The following is a 22,046-nucleotide window of genomic DNA, read 5'->3' on the forward strand; positions in this document are numbered from 1 at the left end:
CTCTCGGTGGCCGCGAGGCCTCTACTAGACTTTACCTTGCCCGGGGGGTGGTGATGGTTGTGTGGGGTTTTTTGAAGGGGGGAGCCGCCGAAGACGAAGCAAGGCAGACATTGATGCGATGCCCATCCATCCATCCATCCAATCCATCCATCCGTTCCATCGGTTCCGAGCCTTCGGTGGCGCTGCAATGGAAGAAGAAGTTTTCCGCCTATGCAGGCCCGAAGCACCACCCCCATTGCACCCCACTCTTTCTCTCTCACACCGACGCGTCTGCCCTTCGATTCGACAAGTGCATTCTCTCCACTTGCACTTGCGTTCGATGCTGCTGCTGCTGCTGGTGCTGGAGAGTGCAGCAACCAACAACAACCATCATCCAGCCGTGGAGTTAGTAGCGGCACCAGCGAGGGGTGGAAAAGTAAACAGAAAAATGCAATTTTTCCCGGGTTTTTTTTCTCTGTACACCCGCCCCCCCTAACACCCTACCACCCAGCCGGGCGCGCTGCTTCCTTCCTTCGTCAAAAACCTTCACCGAAGGCTTGTGCTACACTCTAGGGAGGGTAGTGGGGTGGAGGTGGTTCGGAAAAAGTTTGGCCAACTGCCGAGCGAAAAACTGCATTCACCACCACCACTCTTCCTCTCCAGCCCTTCAACTGACTCTAGCTGACTCTCTATTTCACGTTTGCTTTCGCTCTTGCGAATGCCGCGATCCCGCGATACATGGAACACTCCGGTGTGGTGGTGGCGGCGAAGGGCAATGGAAATGGAGGCAATGGCAATGCAGAATGCAGTTTTTTGGGAAGTGCATAGTACATAAGGACCAGCGTGCACTACTGCTAGTGCAGTGATGCAGAAACATTTGCTGCTGCCAAGCATCATACGCGAAGTGCATTGTGGCGACTGGCACTGGTTCCGCAGTCCACGACGCCATTCTGTGCCCCTAGTTTGTGATTCTTTCACTCTTCAGCAATTGAATTACTTGGTACGCGATCGGCATCACAGCCTTTCGCTTTGAGACAAGACACGCGGCAACATCAGAGTGCATCCAGCAGCAGCAGCAGCAGCAATGATGTGCAGCGTTGGGTGGCATGACGCGACCCCCAAATGACCATGATGATGATGACGATGATCAGGGTGCTGTGGCAGTAGTAGTGGTAGTGGTGCTGGTGCCTAATATATCAATCCCACACCACCCGCTAGTCGGGGTCGAAGGCCGATTTGGTTTTGTGGCGGGATCGGGAAAATCGGGAAATGCTTTTTGTTGTCCGCGTTGACCAGCGAGCGAGCGAGCGGGTGGTAGGTATACGAGCACACATACACGCACCGCTCAATATGTACACACTGCTTGGTTGGTCCTGGTCCAGGTTCAGTGTGGTTCGTTGTTGTGATCCTTCCAACCAATACATCGAGCCCGGCGGACCAGTGCACCAAAAAGGGAACGGAAGTAGAACATAGAGAGCAGAAAGCGGAACAGCTAAACTCATCGCGCTGCTGCTGCTGCTGCTGCTGCTGGAGAGGAGAAATCTGTGGCGATTTTTTGGCGGATTTTTCCACCGAACCAGCCGCCATTGCATACATATACGTCATGCTGCGCGGCATTCTAGGATGGATGGAAAAATGCTCGCGATTTCCGATGCATAGCCTACTTTGCGTGGACTCGAGTCGAAGTCGCCGTCGACCATCATGGCACCAGCAGCAGCTGGCCAGCTCGCAACCCGATACCAGCGGTGGCCGAGTGCACTCGCGATGTCTCCGAGGAGGATCACGCTGCCATACGCGTGGTTGCGCGAAATAATCGGTGGACGGCAAAAAAAAAGAATCGAATCGAGAGAGAGAGAGAGAAAGAAAAGAACTGTGAACGCACACACGCGGATGAGAATTTTCCTCGAGTTTCTGTTTTTTTTTTTGGTTGAGGTTCATTTTTCCGCGGAAACCGGCCTCCTCCCCCCCGCCCCCCAGGGTCCAGCGGTACATGCGTGAGCGGTAAATGCTCGCCAGTATGGGTGCTCGGTCCGGAGGAGATCCTCGTTCGATGTACTACTGGCCGCGAATGTGTATTTGTGTGTTCTCGCGAGCGGAATTTGTTTCCCTTTTTTTTTTGCCGCTGCTGCTGCACCAGCTTTTTGTTGCTCCAGCTTTTCCCCAGCTCAGGTTTTCCTTTTCGCCCCATCGCATCTGCGTTCGCTAACATTCGCTGTCACCTCCGTTCGTTCGTTCGCTCGTTCTCTCTCTCTCTCTCTCTCTGTCTCTCTGTCGCTCGCTCGCCAGTCCAATACACATGCACATGGCGTAGGTGGCCGGCGCGGGATTTTTTTCGCTAACTTTCCCGATGAACACCCCTTCATCGCCACCCCCACCCATCGGTGAGGGGGTGGCATATTTTTTTTGCCTTCCTTTCGGCTTATTTTGCGCTCGCACACCATCGCGTCCGTTTCGTCGATGTGTGTTTTTTTTTGTTATCTCCTCCTCTTCTTTCTGGGTGCCCGCGATTCGGCCACGCTTCTGGTGGTGCTCAGAACCATATTCGTCCTATATCATCCCCCATCATCGTCATCATCATCATCATTGGCATCGTCATGGGGAGTTCTGGTGTGTGCCTGGTTTTTTTTTTGCTGCCCATTGCTTTCGTTGCTTTCGCGTTTCCACCCCCTTCGCACTCCTGTTGGCCATGTTTGTTGTCTATTCGCTCTCGCATTCGCACCCTCAGCCCCCGGGGGGAGGATGGTGGTAAAATTGTAGAGGGACAGAAGGGTGGTGAGGCATTTCGTTCGATTCGATCACACCAAAAAACCGAGGGCCGAGGGATCCTTCCCCGCTCCCTGTTGTATCGGTGTGTGTTTGCTGGCAGGCTGGCAGGCTGGCAGTCTGTGGACCTGGGCAGGCTGGTTCGTACGCCAGCCAGGTACGTGTGTATGTAATTACACCCAGCGGTGGTCAGTGTTTCTTTTTCCAGCGCATAATACGCCGCTCAGTCACGCTGTTCTAGCGTCGTTGTTAATACGCGTGTTCGGTCGCCGTCCGTCGTTTCGCGCGATGCCAAGACTACCCGGCGTCGAGTTTCTTATTTTTTCCATTATAAGTACTCCATTGAAGGACCCCAACAACCGAAGAAAGTAAATCGCTTCCTTCCTCCGTTCCTTCCTTCCTGTTTGATCTCGAGAGGGAGAGTGAAGAAAAGATTCAAAAGAAGAAGAAAAAGATCAAGTGCGCACCACGTCTCCACAAGAATGTGAAAAGTGAAAACGACCCTCCACGACCGGGAACCTTAACCGAGAACCCAAAATTCAGGAGGAGCAGTTCTAGGTGCACTCGTGGCAGCAATGGAACCACCGGTAAAAGTGCAATCTTTGGACCACGACACAAAAAGGAGAAGGGCCACACGCATTTCGGATTAAAACGCATCTTTAGCGCATCGCCTTTTTGGCTCATCTCCCACCCCCCCCCCCCCAAAAACTCCCTACGCGAAATTACGAGGAAGACTCCTTTTGGACCCGCGGAAAAGTGTCCACCGTGTGCATCATTCACCTTCACCTCTGGTGAGCTGCTGGTGGCTGGCGGCTTCCGTGCGCCAAACGACGAACGTCATCTTTATCGTCAATCTTGCTGCTTGCTTGTGTTCTTTTGTTGCACCTGCTGTATGTGCGAGCGAGTGTTTTGTGTATGTGTCTGCTGATCTGCGTGAGGTTGTGCCACTGATAGCCACGAATGTGAGGCCACGCCACTTGGCAGTGAATTTCTCTTTGCAAATGCACTCTTTGGCAACCCACTTTCCAACTTCATGCAGCCAATTCGTGGTAACTTTTCGAAGCAAATGGCCCCGAAACAATGGCCCAGTGCTGGTGAATTGATCGGTTGGCCACACTGCGATTGCCACGGAATGGTGGCCAAGGTGCCATGTTGCAGCGATTGGTGCGAGTGAATGTTCCGACTCGGTTGTGATCTTCACTGTGATCACCAAAAACAACCATCCACATGTGAGCTGTTCCGATAGTGACACGGTTCCGTTGCTGTAGGGGGGAGTAGAACTAAGAACCCCCGGACGCAGGATGCGATCGGACGGTGATTGCGGTTCCTTGCGGTAAACCCACTTGCGGCACGTTCCCGGATCCCGAAAACGTTCTCCATCGTCCAAGTCGTTGTCCGAGGTGCTCCTCGGGGAAAGTGGAAGGGGGTGTTGGAGCTCTGTGTGCGTGAGTGCGTGGGCGTGTGTGCTACCTTCTCGTGGTTGTTGTTCCGGGTTGTTTAGTTGTTGGGTTTCGTTGTTTGTTTGATTTTGCTGGTTTCTTTCTACAACAACAACACGTGACCTTAAATTGATCGATGCTGTTATGGCGATTAGTTGTGCGTTCTTCATCGACTCATCGTACCTTCTCCGACCGCGGTAACCGCGTGACTCAACACGGCTCAAGTCTATGGAATGAGACATGTATCGCTTTGTCTAGGTAAGAATGAAGCAAAGAGAGCAATTTTACTCATCTTCGTTGTTTTACACTTAGACCAGTTATCATAACAATTTAATTTGATTATCTTTCTGCATTACTATTAAAATTCATGTCATTGAATTTGGGGTAAACATAATAGCTGCCAGTTCGAAGGAGGCGCATGGTACTTGGTACTTGGGAAGTCGAAAAAATGGCAGAAAATGTTGCATGCCTCATGGTAAATGAAGTAAAATGCACCAAAAACTTCTCTGTAAATCTATTAACTTCAGTCAAAATATCTCAGAATTTTATTGTATTCTCTATGAATGAACGATTCTGCAATTAATAGTTCATTAATTTATGTCAAAGGGAATGATGCGAGTAAGATCCAGGTCTGTTGGCTATCTTTTCGATAGCTTCCGATACTGAACTGCTTACTTAGGTCCCCGTTGTAGTCGTTATTTCTTAAGAGCATCAGAGCATCTTCCCTGTCAAGCGATACTAGTTGTCAATAGTTTATGATTACTTTTTATTACCAAAAAATACCAAACGATTTCTGCAAATTAAATGTTAATCTGTAGGATATTCTGTAGCAATAGAAATGATTTCTATCCCCGAAGATCATCTTTTAGCAAAGGAAACTCATGTTATTAAATCAAACCTGCTCTACGAGAGCCGTTGAAAGATCATTCCACATATTTCCGACAAAATTTTCCGCCCTCCAAATTCAATTTCAACCAATTTCAGAGGCTCAGAGGAGATGAGTGTACGCATCTGATTTTACTAACACGCATTCCAATGTGATAGCAAGTAACCTCTCTCCAGATTACCTGCTATTTATCACAATGATCGCAAATCCTCCCGGACCTTATATTAAGCGCTTCTTGCTTAAAAGTCGCGGTATAAGTCGGTCGCAGATGAAACTGCTCCCTACGATAAAGCCGTTCAGCCATCATCATTTCGGCGACGGCGACGGACGGACGGCTGCTGCTGGTGCTATTTGAAGCCGCCAGAAGGGAAAAGATGCTAAAACACGGAGAGTATACATAGAGAGCGAGCCTCTGCTTGCTAGGGAATTTCCTTTGGCAAGACAGAGATTCTCTGTTCCGCTTCCACCACCAGCACGAGCAGCAGCAGCAGCAGCAGCACCAGCACAGCACCTAAGGCTGGGGAAATGCTTAATAAACCCGTTTCCGCCACGATCCATGAGGCCGCCGGAACAGTTGGTGGTGGCTGCGCAGAACATAGAAGGTATTAGCATTTCTAACCTTCACGCACAGCGCAACCTGTCCTTCGGGTTCTCTGGTGCCAATTGGGTGGAGGGGGTGAAAGTTCCGTTTGGTGAGCTCGTGCTCGGCACTCGGCGAACGCTTTCCCCGCGGTTTCCCAGCCCGGCGAAAAAAGAGAAAGCATGTTGTGGTGGGAAAATGCTCTTCGTGGTGTGATTGTACATAACCGACACGCACGCAGACGGTGTTAGTGAGTCCTGCACACATAGAAACCACCAGCTAGGCACACATACAAGCGTGCGGCATCGTCATTAGGGGAATGTGGACCAGTTCTTCCCCCACCGTCCATCCTCTCGATCCTCTGTCACCGATTGGTGACAATAGAAAGAAAGAGAGAGAGAGCGCGGACGCAGAATGTGACCAACATGTCTCACTATTCGAAGCATTAGATGGGTGAGCCAGCGTGGCCACAGAGCGCATGAGCAGCGCTTAGGTGTTCGCCGGAACACGCACACCACGGTGCACGGCGTCACATAGCGTTTTCTTCGCCCTGTTTTCTCCTTCTTCAACGGGCTCTCTATGTACTCGTGCGCCGAAACCGAAGATTTTCCCGATTTTCCCAGCCCGACGGTCGGGTGAGCGCCTTTCTTCTCTCCCGTCCCGGTATGTATCAGCTTCGTGCGGTCTGTCGGCACTCACCAACACAGACGGTGGTCGCTTGCGCGTGTAAGAAAGGAAGAAAGGGAAAGCCGGAAGCGGATTCCAAACCGGTCCGGTATCCTTTTTTCAACATTCAAAGAGTGAGCGAGAGAGAGAGACAGACAGAGAGTTAACAGAAGACAGAGAGAGAGAGAGAGAGAGAGAGAGAGAGAGAGAGAGAGAGAGAGAGAGAGAGAGAATGATGCTCATCCTTCGGTTCGAGACCGGTCCCCGGCGAACACCCCGGTCGTCTCCTAATGTCCGACTGGTGCCCGGTGGTGGTGGTGGTGGCGTGGAAAATCCTGCGACGAAAACGCACCACCGCTCGCACCCGTTGCGAATGCGGGGAAAACCCGGGGATTGCCTTGCGATGTGGCCACGGTTTTTGGCCAAAAGGAAGGCACCGCCACTGCTGCTGATGGTGCTCCCCGGGTTCTCAAGTCGCCGTACGTCAGTCGTGAGCCAAAAGTCGGACGAGATTGCTGCAAAATTTAAAAACATCTTCGGCTGCACGCTGCGCGGCACGCTGTTTTTTTGTTTTTTTGTTGCAAGGTTGCGATACGAAGAAGAAGAACAACAACAACAAAAGTAAACATTATGTAGAAGAAAAAAAACGAACAAAAGCGGGACAGCAAAAAAAAAACGCGCACACAGGGAGAAAGCGGCAACCGGAAACCGGAAAAGCGAGAAGCCGCCGATCCAACCGTAAACAAACCGGGAACAAAGTGCGGCGGGAAAACCGGGTGCTGGTTGCGATCGTGATCGTGTGGATCGAGTGATACGGAAAAAAGGGGGAAGAACAACAACCATCCAGTAACAGTTCTTGTGACCGGATCCGGTTGAACCGGTGCCAGTGGATACGGGGATCTGTTTTGGAAACAGAAATCTTGGTGATGTGCATTCGCTTTTGTTACCTTCTGTCTTTCAAAAAGCCAAAACAAGTGAAGAATGTTTTGTTGTGTTAAACAGCATTAGCAGTAGTGTGCGATGCCCGTTGCTTAATAAAAATATAAACTGTTTATTGAAAAAGTGACAGTAGAGATGAAAGTGGGATGAACATATCAAGTGCAAGAAGGAGAAAATGTTGCGCAGAGCGTAAATCTTAGGAAACAAACAGAAGACTCCTCCATTGCTCTGGGAAAAATAAGAAAAATCCTTACTAAATTGGAGAAAAAACGAAGAAAAAAGCGGAGAAGTTGTGGGAAATGAAAGAGAAAGAACTGTGGAAGAAGTTGATTAAAGGAGACAAAAAAGTAAGAAAAAGGATTAGAAGAGAATGAGAGGAAATGAGAAAGAGATAGAGAAAGAAAGAGAAGGAGAGAGAAAAGACAGAGTGAGAGAGCGAGAGAGAGAGAGTGTGACCGAATGATCAAAGTGAGTGGCAAAACAGAGCTTCCGAAGGAGAAGACGATCTGAAGAATACGCACGAGGAGTTGATCTCAAGTGGCAAACCTCCCACCGCACCGACGACGACGACGACGAGGACGCTTTTTATGTATTATTATATATACGCCCCTCTCTTGGCCTTCGGGTACAGTGGGGTTGGTGGGTGGATGGGTGGGTGCGCTGACAACCACCACCTCTCGCCTGTGAGGAGGATATTCTCTATATAAAATTTAGAGTAATTTTCTTCTCGGGATAAATATTTACCCCTCGCCATCGCCTTCGCCTCGTTTGACCATCGGCCAAGGATACACGCGCCTGTGCGAGGGTGTCCCTTTTCCCTGTTTCTACTCGAGTGTGTAGGCGTGTGTGGGTGTGGGTGTGTGTGCAGCACTTGTAGCGATGGAGCCCGTCGGTTGATGTGTATGGCGTCGTCGGTTCCTTCGGAGAAGTTCGGCAACAAGACGAAGACATCGCCTGGCGCAGTCTACGTTCGCACATACGGAGCATCGGTGGTGTGGTTCTCGGTTCTCGGTGGTGGCTCTCCCGCCGCTCCAAGGATTTTTCGCGAAGAAGTTGTGCGCGCCCTCCCCCGCTCCCCATCGGAGATAGAGAGCGATAGAGTGGCACTAGAGACAGAGAAGAGATGGGAAGATAGTGAGTGATAGTGGTGTAGAGTCGTCGTCGTCGTCGTCGTCGTCGTCGAGGTGCCGCTCGTGTGCTTCTTCTCAACTCGAAGGCAACTGGGTTTTGGGTGGAAGGGTGGGTGGATGGAAGGTGGACGATGCTTTCAAAGGCGAAGCGGGAGTCTTCGGAGTCACCCTTCCGACGAGTGCCGCTTCGTTCCTTTCGGAAGCATCGTCGGCCTCGTCGGCGTCGTTGTCTTCGAGTAGAGAAAGGGGGGCCCAGAGCATAAGCCAGCGGTGGCCTCGGTCGGTCGGTCGGTCGGTCGAAAGGGGACAGTAGTAATCTAAGGACGCCCGGCGTGTGAAAGAGAGAGAGAGAGAGAGACCGGCTCCAAGGAGTTTAGCCTCAGCAGGGCAGGGTGTCCAGTGTGCCGAGCGACCGAGTAGTGCGGATGTGCGGTGTGTCTGCCACTTACACCTCATATTATCAGTTGACTTCAGACAACTGCTGTACCACATCTAACTCGGCTCTCTTACGGTTCGGACCGGTGCAAGAAACGCGCCCCCGGGGGAAAGATTCCGCGTAGACGAAGAGAAGATTTAAAAAAAAAACTATTTCGAATCAATTCAGCAAAAAAAAACACAAAATATCGCAGTTTAAAACGAAGTTTAAGAAATTATCAAAAAAAAATATCGAAAATTTGAAAGCATAATCGCAGTAAGGCGTGACGTGGATTAAAACAAAAACCAACCCATTTCCTCCCAAAAAAAAACTCAACACCATCTCTCCAAACCATCAGCAGCAATAGTACCGGGAAGCAGCAGCAGCAGTGTCGTCAATAGCATAACTGTGAAATAGAAGCAGCAGCAGCAGCAGAAGAAGAAGAAGAAGAAACACAAAATCAAACCAAACAGTGTTTTTTTATCAACCGACTACTAAAGCAGATAGCAGAGCAGTCGAGAAGGCGCGCGCAAAACAAAAAAAAACCCAAACACAGAAAGATCAGTCAGACATCACAACAGCAACAAGAAGAAGAAGAAGAAGAAGAAGAAGGAGGAGAAGAAAAATCTCAGCTCAGCAAAATCTACACTCAGTACTCAGCGAAGAAGTGGCAAGCAGCAGAATATCTACCAGCTACAGTTGAGGGCGCGAGTGATCGTGCCTGAAGTCCTCCAGCAGCAACAGTAGCAGCAGCAAACCGAACAACAATATCATCATCGGAGCTTAGTGTGTGACCATCAAACCGGCAGCGTTGCATTGGATTACCCCACTCAACTCAGAGCATATTCCCGGCCAGTGCCAGTGCCAGTGCCCTAGTGTTGCGCGGCAGAGTGCAGTGAAGCGGTTATCAGCCATTACGAGCGTGTACGTGTGGCCGCGCGTGTGTGTTATTAAAACGGGTGTCGTCTAAGTCCGGGCCGAAGACGAAAGGACCCCCGGAAGGCAAGAAGCTTCAAGAAGAAAAAAAAACAAGCAGGATAGGGAAGCAAAAACCAGCAGCATGTTCCGACCCACCATCACCGGAACACCGGATTCGCCTCTCCGCACGTTCGTCATCCGCGGTGCCTTGGGAGAGTGCGTCTCCACCACCTGCGTCGCGTCAGTGTTGCGACGATAGAGAAGGAGAGATACAAACGAAAACTTGTTGTTCTTGGTTTTACCAAACAAAAAACACTACACAAAACACACAACACCCAATACAATGCATTTAAGTTCGAACTCTTTCGTTGGCTCGGTGCGTAGCAGTAAACGCACCAACCACCACTAAACCATTCAATACTATAAAACGACTATATAACAAGTGTGTGTGAAACATGTTCTCAAAATGCGGCAAAACGGCAAACTCTTGTAATAAGATAGTTGTATAAAGGCAAGACACAGTAAAAATATAAATATACTCGTATGCATTTAAAAACAAAACCTAGACACTCCATCGTGTAAAAAAACAATCGTTCCAACAGCCATTCCGCGGTGCCCCCTGTGATCGCGTGAAAACCGAAAGTGATCGCGGTGCAGCTTAAAAAAAAAACAAAAAATGTGCAATTTGCGGCCGGTAGCATAAGGTAGCAAAAACCGGCTCTCGCTACAACATCATGCCGGCGTGCTCGTTGGGCTTTAACGATTGGAAGAAACAGTTGCGTTCAAATCTGTTGCCAGGGTTACTAAGGGACGATCGACGACGGTCGCCAGTGCCCCCAGTGAGTGAAAAACTATGTGAAACGAACCTTGCTGCCAGTAGCAAGCGTCGAAGAAAGAAGCAATGTCTGGTGTACGTCGCTGAGCAGATGATAATGACGATTGGTTAAACCACCACGCACCAATTGGCGGACACTACCTCCCCCAAAGACTCCGCGGAGGTCTGATTGATCGGCATTTTCTTCGATGATCCACGGCCGTAAACGACGAGCAGATGAGGAGGCGGCTGTCGGTTTAGGCGTGATCGCACCACTACGAACCAGTTTATCATGTTATTCCCCCACAACACGAGACACGAACAGCAGCACCAGCAGCAGGACCATTCTGTACCAATCGGCCACCAAGGAGACGACGGTTTATCGTCGCCATCGTTGTCGTCGTTATCGTGGTCGTTATCGCGGTTTGCCAGCTAGTGGTTCCTTTGCGAGCGTCGTCGTTGTTCTCGTGTGTGAGTTTTCCGTTCGGTGTCCCAAACACCACCCAACACCCTCACCCCACATCCCTTCCGTCCACGAAGGAAGTGCTTCAGTTCAGCGAGTCGCTAGGAACTCGGGCAATTTTTTACTAATGCAAAAGCGCCATTCGCCGGTGAGGGCAAACCACCAGCAAACAACACACTCGGCCCGACCAACAACCATCACGCCCCTTGCGGTGCAGCGTTTGGTGAAGAAGTGAAACTTCGGTTCGGTTCGCAAGGCAAAGAAAAGAAGAAACATTACACACACGCGAAAACAAAAAAACCCAAAATTGCCGTAGTGCAGTTAGTCAATGTGGGGTCTGATTTGAAGGCAAAAACCCGAAAAACCGATAATAATAACCGCCGAAACCGAATATCAAGTCTGAGTGGAAAATCTAGTTCGCTGTCGATACTGTCGAGCTGGAAAAGTGTGTCAAACCGGAATCGAACAATATTTGCTCGTAACCTCGAGCATCATCACTAACCGAGTACAGAGAGAGGAGAGAGAGAGAGTGAGAGATAGTGGATGTCCGAGGTAGTGGCACCAAGAACGCAAAGGAAAGGAAGGAAAGAAGTGCGAGAGTTTGTGTACGAGTGCCCGGGGTGACTATTGAGCTGTGGAGGAGCATTAGGAAATGAAGGAAAACCGGGAAAAGGCAGATCCGGCATTGGGACACAACATGCATTGTGCTGTATCTCGTGTAAAGCGTTGTTTGAGCGATCGTTGGAAAGGTGACCAATTGATGGCGCTCAAGGTGGTGCGCTAGATCGAACCGGCGATGGTGGTGGTCACTCCATCGATCTACTAGCAGCCGTTTAGTGTTTTTTTTGGGTAGAAGGGTGAACAATCCATTCCACTACATCTTGTATGAGTTGTTTGAGAGGCCCGCGGTCGCTGGCAGATTCGACACAGGCCAAAGCCGGAAAGAGCGGGCTGTGCTGCTGACGTCCAACGAGCGGAGAAGAAGCGGAGCAGAGTGAAGCAGTGAAGCAGAGTGCAAAAAGAGAAGAAAGTAGTGGAGCTCTCTGCGTATGTGGTGTTTTGTGTAACGCCACGCGTCGCGTTTTCCGGGGACCACGAGAAGGTCCTAGGTCGCGTGGTTTGTGTACGTAACAAGTGGCAGTAGTGTCAGTGGTTTCCATGAAAATTACTACCGAAAAGAAGACAGCTAGTGACTGTGCAGTGCAAGTGAGTGTGATTCAAATCGTTCACCACCGGTACGTGCAAGTATCTCGTTTTCTTTGGCAAGAAAGAAGAGGTTTTTCTACAGTTTTACACGATGCATCATAGTCTATTGAAGAAGCTAATGGCAAACCCGGGTCCCATAGTGCCATCGTTGGTTGTAGAGTTCATAAGTTTTTGTTTTTAAATTGTAAATCGCTCGGTAATGACGGCTGGCCAGTTGATGAATAGTTTTATATACCCAATGTTCATCGGCTTGTCCGTGTTCTGGCGAAGAATTCTTAAAGTACAAACGTGTGATCTCGGCGACAAGCGCCGGTCGAGCTTTTTTCCCTCCAAACACAGTACAAGGCCAGTTTGTTGCCCCCCAGGTGCTTCTGTTAGGATACTTTCGAGGATACTAGCTCCATTGTCGCACTTTGGATCAGATTTTATGCAGTTGAAGTTGCTTTTCTAAATTTTTGTTAAAGAACAAACCAATGTTACCGATCGTCACCGGGATCGTATGAATCGTCGCCACTGTAGTCGCCGGTACTGTTCGCGGATTCGCAGAGCGCGAATCTTCCGTCTCCCCGGTAGCGTACTCGCGAGTGGTGACAAGAAGAAGATTTACCTCCAACGAGAATGCAAGAAGAAAAATAAGAAGAAAAGCTATGGGTTCATCGTTGCGAGAAGAAAAAGAAGATTCAACGGAGAAGAAACCCGAGTTTCAAAGTCAAGCTGTGATAGCAAGCATACCTGAAGAAGCAACGCAAATGTTAGACAAATGGAGAAAGAAGAAAAGAAAACTGTTAATTTGTTAGTGTGGACGGTTACCATATGGTGATGTATCATTCAAGCAACACAAAAAAAACAATTATACCGAATCATACAAAATATACTACAATTCGATCCGTTTTGTAACAAACCGATTGGCACAATTTGAACCGAGTTTTGGTTTGTTTGCTTTTTGGTTTTAAGGACGGCCGAGGCGAGTTTGACGTTTGAGCTGTTATGGTTTCTCATCTCTTATGTTTCTTCCTACAGTTACTTATTTATTTTTTGTGTTAATCCTTTTAAGATCATCCTTTTCAGTCCTTTTAAGGAACTTTTGCAATTTTCGTGGCCAACGGTCAATTCATGTCGGGCGTTTTCGTTTTGTCCCTAAAAGTATACAAATGTTTGCACAGCTCGAAAATTCTCGAATTTTCATGCAGTTTCTGTTTGGCGGACCGGGTTCATTTCTTCACCTGCTCGAAATCGAGCAGTTTTGAAAACAAATTATTCCGCGAAAATCCCGAATTTTCCGCGTTAAATTTCCGCGCCGCCGCTCCAGTCCCGAACTATTAATTTACCCGAAGAATATCAATTGGTACATTATTGATAATTTGTATATAATCATTATATAATAGTCTATATATATAAATCAAAGTTTGGAAAGTTTGTACGCCCATAACTTGAGCGGAACATGCGCGGTGCGCTTTTCCGGCGCCAATCGAGGAAAACCCGGAAAAGGGAGCACAAAAGTTGATATTGGCGTTTTTGCTTAAAATTGCTTTTTATTTTCGTAATATCTTAAATCGTAATTGAAGCTTAACCCGCGGATTAAACGTGTTAATTAGCACTCAAAACCCAGCTCCCAAAGTATACGTTATTGAACAAACATGCCTTGAAATTCATTATTCAACAAACACCTTGTTGTCTCTAGTAAGCGTTAAGGAACAGTGTATTTTTTATTGTCATCACCAAACAAAAGATAGCAAATATTTTCTTAGTCCATTTTTGTGATCCCAACAGATGGAATTAGACTTTCTAATTTGGTAGAACTTGAAACTATGAATTTGTTTATTGTTTCGATTATTGAAATTAAGCCAAACGTCTTGTTTACTACAGGTTGTTTATTGATTTTATGATTAATCTAGTTAATTGTGTGCGCGACTAAGACGAACTGTACGTACACTTGCGGACGGAAATGCGTCCGGTGCGCGCGTATTTTGACCAATTTTTCACCCGAACGAACGAAGCCGAAGCCGACCGCACAGCTCCGCACAAACGTTTGAAATCAAATTGAAAACCGCATATTTATTCATTTCTTGTGTTTTTAAAATCATGATCCTACTGCGCCCCAGTTACGGCTCCGATAAACTAATCTGTTCTATAATCGTTACAGATACATCCACAATATATCACCGAAAATCGGCACAAGCCCCTTAACTACCACTGATGTCAGGTAAGTGGTTTAGCCGTTTTGCATGTGGCTCCATTTTTACCCTCCCCAACGATGTTTAGTAGCTCATCGAACGCTAGAGCTACCTTAAGCTGTGGGTTGTGACATTTTCATTGGATAAGATTTGATGAATGCATGGTAACTGCCAAACAGTGTGCTTCACCTTTTTCCGATGGCGCACAATTTTGCGTCAACACATACACAAGGACTTAATGGATGGCGATAAAAAAAGGCCATCGAACACATCGAACCATTGGTATCCTTGTCACACTCGAGCTGAACGGGGAGTGCCAGCCTGTCGAAACGGGCGTAACACCCCACACCACATTCCATCTCGTGGCCTCCGGTGCAATATTAGCTGCTGCCCACATGCTCCCCCCCGGGGGCGATGCATACGGTGCACAAAAGTGCTCTTGTCGTCACTTTCTCGAGGAGACAACACCAAACACAGCGGCTGACGGGCTTCAAATTCAATCGTTTGTTCGCTTTCCTATCCAGCGGACTCCCTTCCAGGCCTCCACCCATTTTAGGGCCTCCGCTCGCCCATAATATGCATGCGCGGATGTGCATGTGATGCATTCGATGACAAGAAATAAATTATAAACCACTATGTTATCGCGTATTGTTGAAGTGGTGAAGTGCATAGCGGTGCATTTCGTGGAGCTTTTTTCCTTTGCCGGTGATAATCATGCTAGCACGCGAATGCGGCACACTTTGGAGGTTCCCTTTTTCCGGGGCCTTTCAACAGTTGCATCAGCGTCACATGCCGCCCGCCTTCCCTCCAACCGCATGCACCCATCTTCTTCATCTTCTTTTTCGCCGGTTTTCCGGTCTAATCGTGGCACCGGTACCGGCAAAACTCCACGAACCATTGACAGGCCAAACACTCGGCCCTCTTGTACCCCTACCACGCGCGCTGCACCGTTTCACGAACTTTTCCTTTGCACTGGCGGGCGGCCGCCGGTTTACGATTCACCCAACATGCGATGACAGGTTATGTGTGATATGAAATCTGTCGATAAGCGAAGAAAGCGGACAAGAACACTTTTGCGGGGGGAAACAGCACAGCAACGTTCGTTCGAAGGCCATTGAATGCCAGGCCAGGTCGTGCGGAAAACAACGGCACAAAAATAGTGAAACAAACGCCCGACATGAAGGGTTCACATCACCAGTTCACCACAAGAGCTTCCGGTTTCCGGCAAAGGCTCCCGGGGCGCGGCATGTGTGCCCCTTGGCGCCACCCGAATCCATCTGGCAGCAAAGAATGCACTTTCCTGGAGCTAGCCCGCCCGCGAATTGGAAGGAAAATTAAAATTTTCTTCTAAATACCAAAGACAGCGCACGGTTGTTGGTGCATTCGATGCAATCGTGCCCTGTGCCCCTGGTTTCTGCTCTCTCCCATTCCCGTTATCGGGTGCAATTTCAACAACGGAAACCAAAATGGGAAAGAAAGCGGCAAATCAGCAATTACGAAGGTGGAAATTGACGAGACATGGGTGCGAAATATCGGCGTGATGATGAGAAAACTTTTGACTTTTGATGAGCCTTCACTCGTCAAAAAGCGGCGGAGGAAGAATGTCTATCTGAGACAGTGCTGAGACGAGGGGAAGACGATTAAGAAATTGGTTTTTATGAGAACCGTCGACGTCGGGTTCGCTAATTGCATTCGTGTCTTCGGCAAATTGCAGTACAAGTTTAGTAGTTTTACTTGTAGTGCTACGGTAGAGTTTCGTCAATCTTAAGTCAAAGAATGATTTTCTGATTTGATGGCTATAAGAAGGGCGTGAACGAGGCATAGCTCTTGCATTATGGGTCTTAACAGAAGTTTAGGTTTCGACGCTTCCATTTGTTCTTTAAATTACTATATTCTATCAAGAAGGTTCTAGAAGTAGCATGCACTAATGCTTGTCTAATAAATACAATCGTTTTAAAATTTAAAATTGTTTTCAATCTATTCTCCAACACCAGTAGTATGGTTAGGAATGGAACCAGTAGTATGGTTATGGAAGGAAATTGCATATCTGAGGCTTAAGTCGCACTTCATGAAAATGCAAAACAGCTGTAATGCTAAATAAAAAATGCCAATCGCGGCAATATAGACTATACTCTTTCATACTCATGAGCACTGAGGATGGTGCCTCAAACTATTTGAAAAAAAAATCGAAAACTAAAGAATCCTAGAAACAGTAATGACGACCGACCGTCCATCGAGAGATCGATTTATATCGCCAGCCAGTGCCTGAAGTATTGAACAATCTCTTTTCCAAAGCTTCCTCATAGGTTCTCGGATTTCGCGGCAAAAAAAAAATTAATCGATTCTCGCTCATGGTAAAGGCAAAAAGCCTCCAGCCTCATAAGAAACATCACATGAAGGATTCACCATCATGAAAGGCCGACTCTCTGCTGTAGAATGATCCAGAATGGGGCCCCCCCTCCGTTGGCTCTGTGTTCTAGTTGGGGCCCTGTAATCGAAGGTTGTCCTCCACCGAGCGATGTCTGTGAAACGAACCGGAAAAAAACGATCGCTTCTCTCGTGTGTGAGCGTGTGTTCGTTCCGTGTCCGAGGTGGAGGTGGAGATTGCTGTTGCTGTGCCGCGAAGATACGATCAATGCGGACCTCCCCCGCCAGAGGCACCTCACGCGGAACGGCAAAGTTTCAGCGAATCGCGGTTCGCGGTCTCAGCTCAAGTTGAAATTTTCAAGTGATGGAAGTGGAAGCGCGAGACTCACGGTAGATGACCGACCAATGGCTGACCAACTCGGGGCTAGTACACTACCCAGCGGTACTCAGTAGTTGTTGGCTTTTTTTTTCTCTCCCCGCAGTCCCCTCAAGTGGAGGGGAACAATATTAATCATGCTCCGGGGGGTAATAGAACCGTTCGGCCATCTTTTTGAAGCTGCTAAACACTAGAACATTGCATCTAAGCATCACGTGGGATGCACTTACTTATTTAACCAATCCCTTTTAAGAGATCTTTGAAGCATACATTTTAAAAGAAGTAAAGCAAGTTTGTGCAACTTTTTGATCAATTTTTAAAACATAATCTCCAATCACAAATGCAAACAACGCAGTCTGCTGTTCCTTGGAAACAAACAAAGACACTTTTACAATGCTATTGGCCTTCCATCACGGATTCACTCTCGACGTCGCTACTGAATTCACTTTGCCACGCCATAGAAGTTACTGCCATTTTCGTGCCATTTTGATAAGTGATGATTGGAAGCGCACACCTTCTGACAAGTGAGAGAAAGCCAATTTCCTCTTTCGTCACGACAGGGGTTTACTAGCAAACCGAGCCGCTTCTTTGGGTGCCACTTTCTTGCGCCGCGCGTTTGATTGATTTGTTTCCTTATGCTGCCCCGTGGGGATGTTGCTGCCACGGAACACAAAGACCCTTTTTTGGGCCGGAAGTACCGTGCGGTGTGAACAACGGTGTGGGACCACTTCAGTACATGACTTGTTCCCGGCACTCTGGTTCCTGGTCCTTCCTAGGTCTTCGCCCAGACGCCACAGACAATGACGGTAACGGGACGGAAACCATAACCGGATACAAGACAGGTTGAGTAATGGTCACGCAACGGTAAAGGAATTAAATGTGTTCCGTCAACTCGGCGGAACACCAAAACAAAATCGGTTCACTTCCCTTTACTGCTTGCACTCACTGGTCTGGTGTTGAGGGTATGATGGTGTTGCTTTGTCTCTGTGGCCAAAGTTATTATCCTTCTCGCTCCTGGACTGTCCTGTTGTTGTTGAGGATTGCAATCGTTTGAACTGCTACCGGAGTGGAATACGTCAATCAGGTCTGGGTGGACTCATGGCATGTCGGGAGCAATCAAGACATGTGTTTCTACTCCAAAGATTGCGTCGCATCAAAGGTGAACCTCTGTTCCAAGCCCATTGATCTTCGATTTCGATCAGCTCGCATATGTGTCTCTTGAAATGTTGAAGAAATTAATCCACAACTTTCTAATCATACACCGAACCACAATAGATAATTAGCAAATGGATGGCCATGATGGCAATTCCAATCAGTACGACTATCGAGGAGCGTCCCCGCATCTCACGTTGACCAGTCTCTCTACAGTAGAAGTTCTCCAAAGATACAGTTTGAGGAGGATCCACCTTTTTGCCATTGGCATATTTTCTTCATTACTTCAAAATGCATCCAGGGTTGGAGTGGCAAGAAGCACTAGTGGCCGATGGCTATGCAACAAGCAATCATTCGGTATAGAAAACCAATCTCTCCCAGACTGGATGGTGCTTCGTTTACAGCCAATGGCACTTTGGTGCATCGGAACTGCAACGTAGAACCAGCAACAGCAGTCGGTCTGGTCCCCGGGTCAGCTGCTGTCGATACTATTTTGCAAAAGCGAAAGCAGAACTGCAAAAATGTTCGTTTGGAATTAGCAAAAATCTAAAGTGGGAATAGGTGGAGTGTTTTCCATTGACCAATGGAAAGTGATAAAGAAAACATAGATGAATACAATACTTCACATTTTCCGGGTGCACATTTTCTATTTCAACTCTTTTCCCTCCCTTTTTTTAGACCCTTTTGTTGCTATCTATCGGCGTCGAGCGATACTTCAATCTTAGTGAATGAATGAATCGAAAAGAGCATCGTGCCCCCTGGACTATAGATTATGTAGGAGTGGTCGTGGCCAGCACTGGCATGAGTATGTTGAGCTGCATCCTAACGTACCAGTGTTGGCAGGTTGCACACAGTTCGGGCGATGGTCACATGGTTGCGGAAGAGCAAAAGATGCAGCAAACTAACAACAGCAGCAGGCCCGGGAGCTAATTAGCTACAAACCCTTTCGCCCAGAGCACGCTTTTGTTTTCGAAATGTACCGTCCGCTGCCTGCCACCACCAGGGGCCATCATGGAAAATTCACGATGCGATGCAGGGGGTGCGGCCGATGCATTTTTCCCTTTCCCTATTGCAGGGCCTGTGACTTGCTAAGGATGTGATGTGCTCCAACTCTTTTGCGCTCTTTCTGTCTCGTTTCCGAAGGAAGCTGTAAGGTGTTAATTATGGTAAATCGTGCTTTTATTGTGCCAATGGTTCTGGTTTGGACCACAATACGGTGCTTGTATAGGAGCTCCTTTCCTCTACCCCGGTTTCTGGGTTTTATCCTGTGATTGTCTTTCACGCTTCCGTGCTCAGCCTCAATTATGAGTAGTCTTCCTATTAGGTACTTCCTTTTCGTCATTTATATTTGTTTTTTTTTCAATAAAAAGAATCGCTGTTCTTTTAAAAAGTATTAAAGAATTGTATGACCTTTAAAAATATCGACTTATTGTTGAAAACCATTATTGTCTCCTGAAAAGGTTATGGGACGCTGTTTGATCAAATATTCGATTACTGTCACGTCCTTTCATGGACATTATCATGGACACAGGTTTTTAAAACCTTTTCAGTGTGAGTTTTTCAATCAAATTCACTTACATCACATTTCATTAAACCATGCTATTTTCTTGAATTTCGTCGACAATTACTAACTGAATTCGTCCTTTATGGTCAATATTTGACATGCAGCGACTTCAATTTCTATCAAAAACTGGCCTAAAAATGAATCCCGTCTGGAGAGAAATATCAGCCATTGTTAAGAATCAACGGAACGAGCGAACACCTTAGTAAAAAATCTTCGGTAAATTCTGCAACAGTAGTTCAATGACATTAAGTATAATTTGGCCCTTCCACAAACATCGTTTTGGTTCGATTTAAACTAACCATATGTCACGGTTAGCATTTCAAATAACTTTGCCATGCAATAGTTCCATCTAGTTTCTTTTACTTAAACGAGAAATGCTATGTTAATTATAATAGTTTGCCGGCTAACTGGGGTTCAAATATCCATTCCAACGGCCCAAGTCAAAAGTCAAAAGTCATAATACTTTTCTAACCGACCTTCTACGTTATCGAAAAAGAATTCAAATTACGGCTAATCACACCTTAGCAATGGAGACCATTTAGTACCAAGTTGCTGCTCTCAGTCGATCATCCTGTACCAATACCGTTAATCTATTATTAATCCACGGACCCGAAGCAGGAGTTTTCCAAATTCCATACTAAAAACTTTAAACTCAAATGCGATGCATAGTTGCTACATTAACCATCTCTTTCTCTACTGCGAGTGTGTTAACGGAGGCTTATCTTCGTCAACAACAGTAAAAAAATGAAACAAAAACATAACAAAAAGTCCCAACTAAAATGTCACCCATTTGAGGTTTCTCCGGGAGGTATTTAGCGTGGAAGTCGCAGCGACCCCGCTCCTGCGCCCGAGTGCCTTATGGGCCACAGTGACGGGAAATGAAAAGAGCTCTAAAGCCATAATTTACTTCCGATTGCAATTTCCGAACTTAACGGCGATGCGCTCTCGCCTTTCTACCATTGCCTTGCCTTGACTGCACGCCATGCCACGCCACGGATGACGACACCGCACCTGGCCACGGTGTTCTAGAGAAGGGGGAAGTTCAGAAATTAAAAAGGCATAGGGAGTGACAATAGACGTCGTCACACACTCCTCACCCTGGTTTCCCTGCCTGTTTCGACAAAAAGCGAACGAATAAATGAACATGTAAACTACCATCCAGCGTGCGTGTCCGGTCCGTGGGGGCACCCCAAAGAACTGGCCCGATTCGTTCGCGACTTACCACAAAACGCAAGGAATGTTCCAGTGTTCGTGCGATGGTCGGGAGTGAGAGGAAGCAGCGATGGGTGGTGGGTGAGCTAATTTTCATGTTTTGCACCACCCAACGTCCCACCAACGCCATTCAAGGGACAAACGGGGTCGTCATTTTCGAATGCGACGGATATGAAGGGGAAGGAAGAAGAGAAGGGTGCGAAGGAGAAGCTAAAATGTTGACCGGAACTACTGTCGAAAGATCATGACTTCTCGGCAGAATCGTCGGCCGGAACCAAACCCCCTCCGCCTCCCCCCAAACCCTGACAACCGGTGGGGAACCGATTGGTGGAACCGACGGACAATCATCATCCAGTGATGGTGATGATGTTCCTCGGTTTTCTTTTTTTTGTAGTTTTTCTCTTCGGTTTCGAAGCATTAACGACGAGCCAGTCGATAATCGTCCATCAGCACGTGGCTATCGGGCGGATATTTTGCTAAACTTGAAACATTTGCTTTGCGCAACTTTATTCAAAAGTGTCCACCATCCAATGATGATGATGATGATGCAGGAGAAGGAGTAGAGACGAGCTGGACCAACGCCAAAGCAGGCTAGTCCACCAATCACCAATCCCTACCGAGCTCGCGAGCTGCAATTCCGTAACGAGTGAGCGAGACCTCCCCCCTTCCCGGAGTAGGCGCCGTTGCTAGTCGCGTTGTTAAGTCAAGTGCGGAGGAACAGCAGCAACTAGAATGACCCTCTGATGGCCAACCATTGGACTCAGCGAAGCGGGAACACGCCGCGCGCCCGTGCGTCGTTTGCGTTCGCGACACAGAAAAGTCGGAAGTAACCCTCCTCTCTCTCTCACTCTGCACCTCCTTCTTCCAAAGGGAAGGGGAGGCGGGTGGTGTAACATTATTTTTATTTTACCTCGAGAGCGCCACCGTCACCGTTTGCTGCGATGCGATGCGATGCGACACAAAACACCGGATATGGAGGAAGTAGTATGTCCCCTGAGCGCCG

At 47.8% G+C, this 22,046-nt stretch overlaps 1 protein-coding gene across 9 annotated transcripts in view; it reads left to right on the forward strand.

Moving 5' to 3' along the window:
- LOC126572390 (homeobox protein prospero) overlaps window positions 1–22,046 on the forward strand; it is an 80,774-nt gene that overhangs the window by 12,763 nt on the left and 45,965 nt on the right. For 4 of the 9 annotated variants that reach the window (XM_050231647.1, XM_050231654.1, XM_050231655.1 and 1 more), the window contains exons 1-2: window positions 8,939–12,227; window positions 14,342–14,401. The gene's annotated coding sequence lies outside the window, so the exon portion shown is untranslated. Of the gene's footprint in view, window positions 1–4,398; window positions 4,440–6,820; window positions 6,935–8,938; window positions 12,228–12,944; window positions 13,015–14,341; window positions 14,402–22,046 lie in introns of those variants that run through there. The other 5 variants (XM_050231648.1, XM_050231649.1, XM_050231650.1 and 2 more) reach the window with 5 other exon arrangements.

This window comes from Anopheles aquasalis, chromosome 2, assembly GCF_943734665.1.
Source record: "Anopheles aquasalis chromosome 2, idAnoAquaMG_Q_19, whole genome shotgun sequence".
Taxonomy (NCBI): Eukaryota; Metazoa; Arthropoda; class Insecta; order Diptera; family Culicidae; genus Anopheles; species Anopheles aquasalis.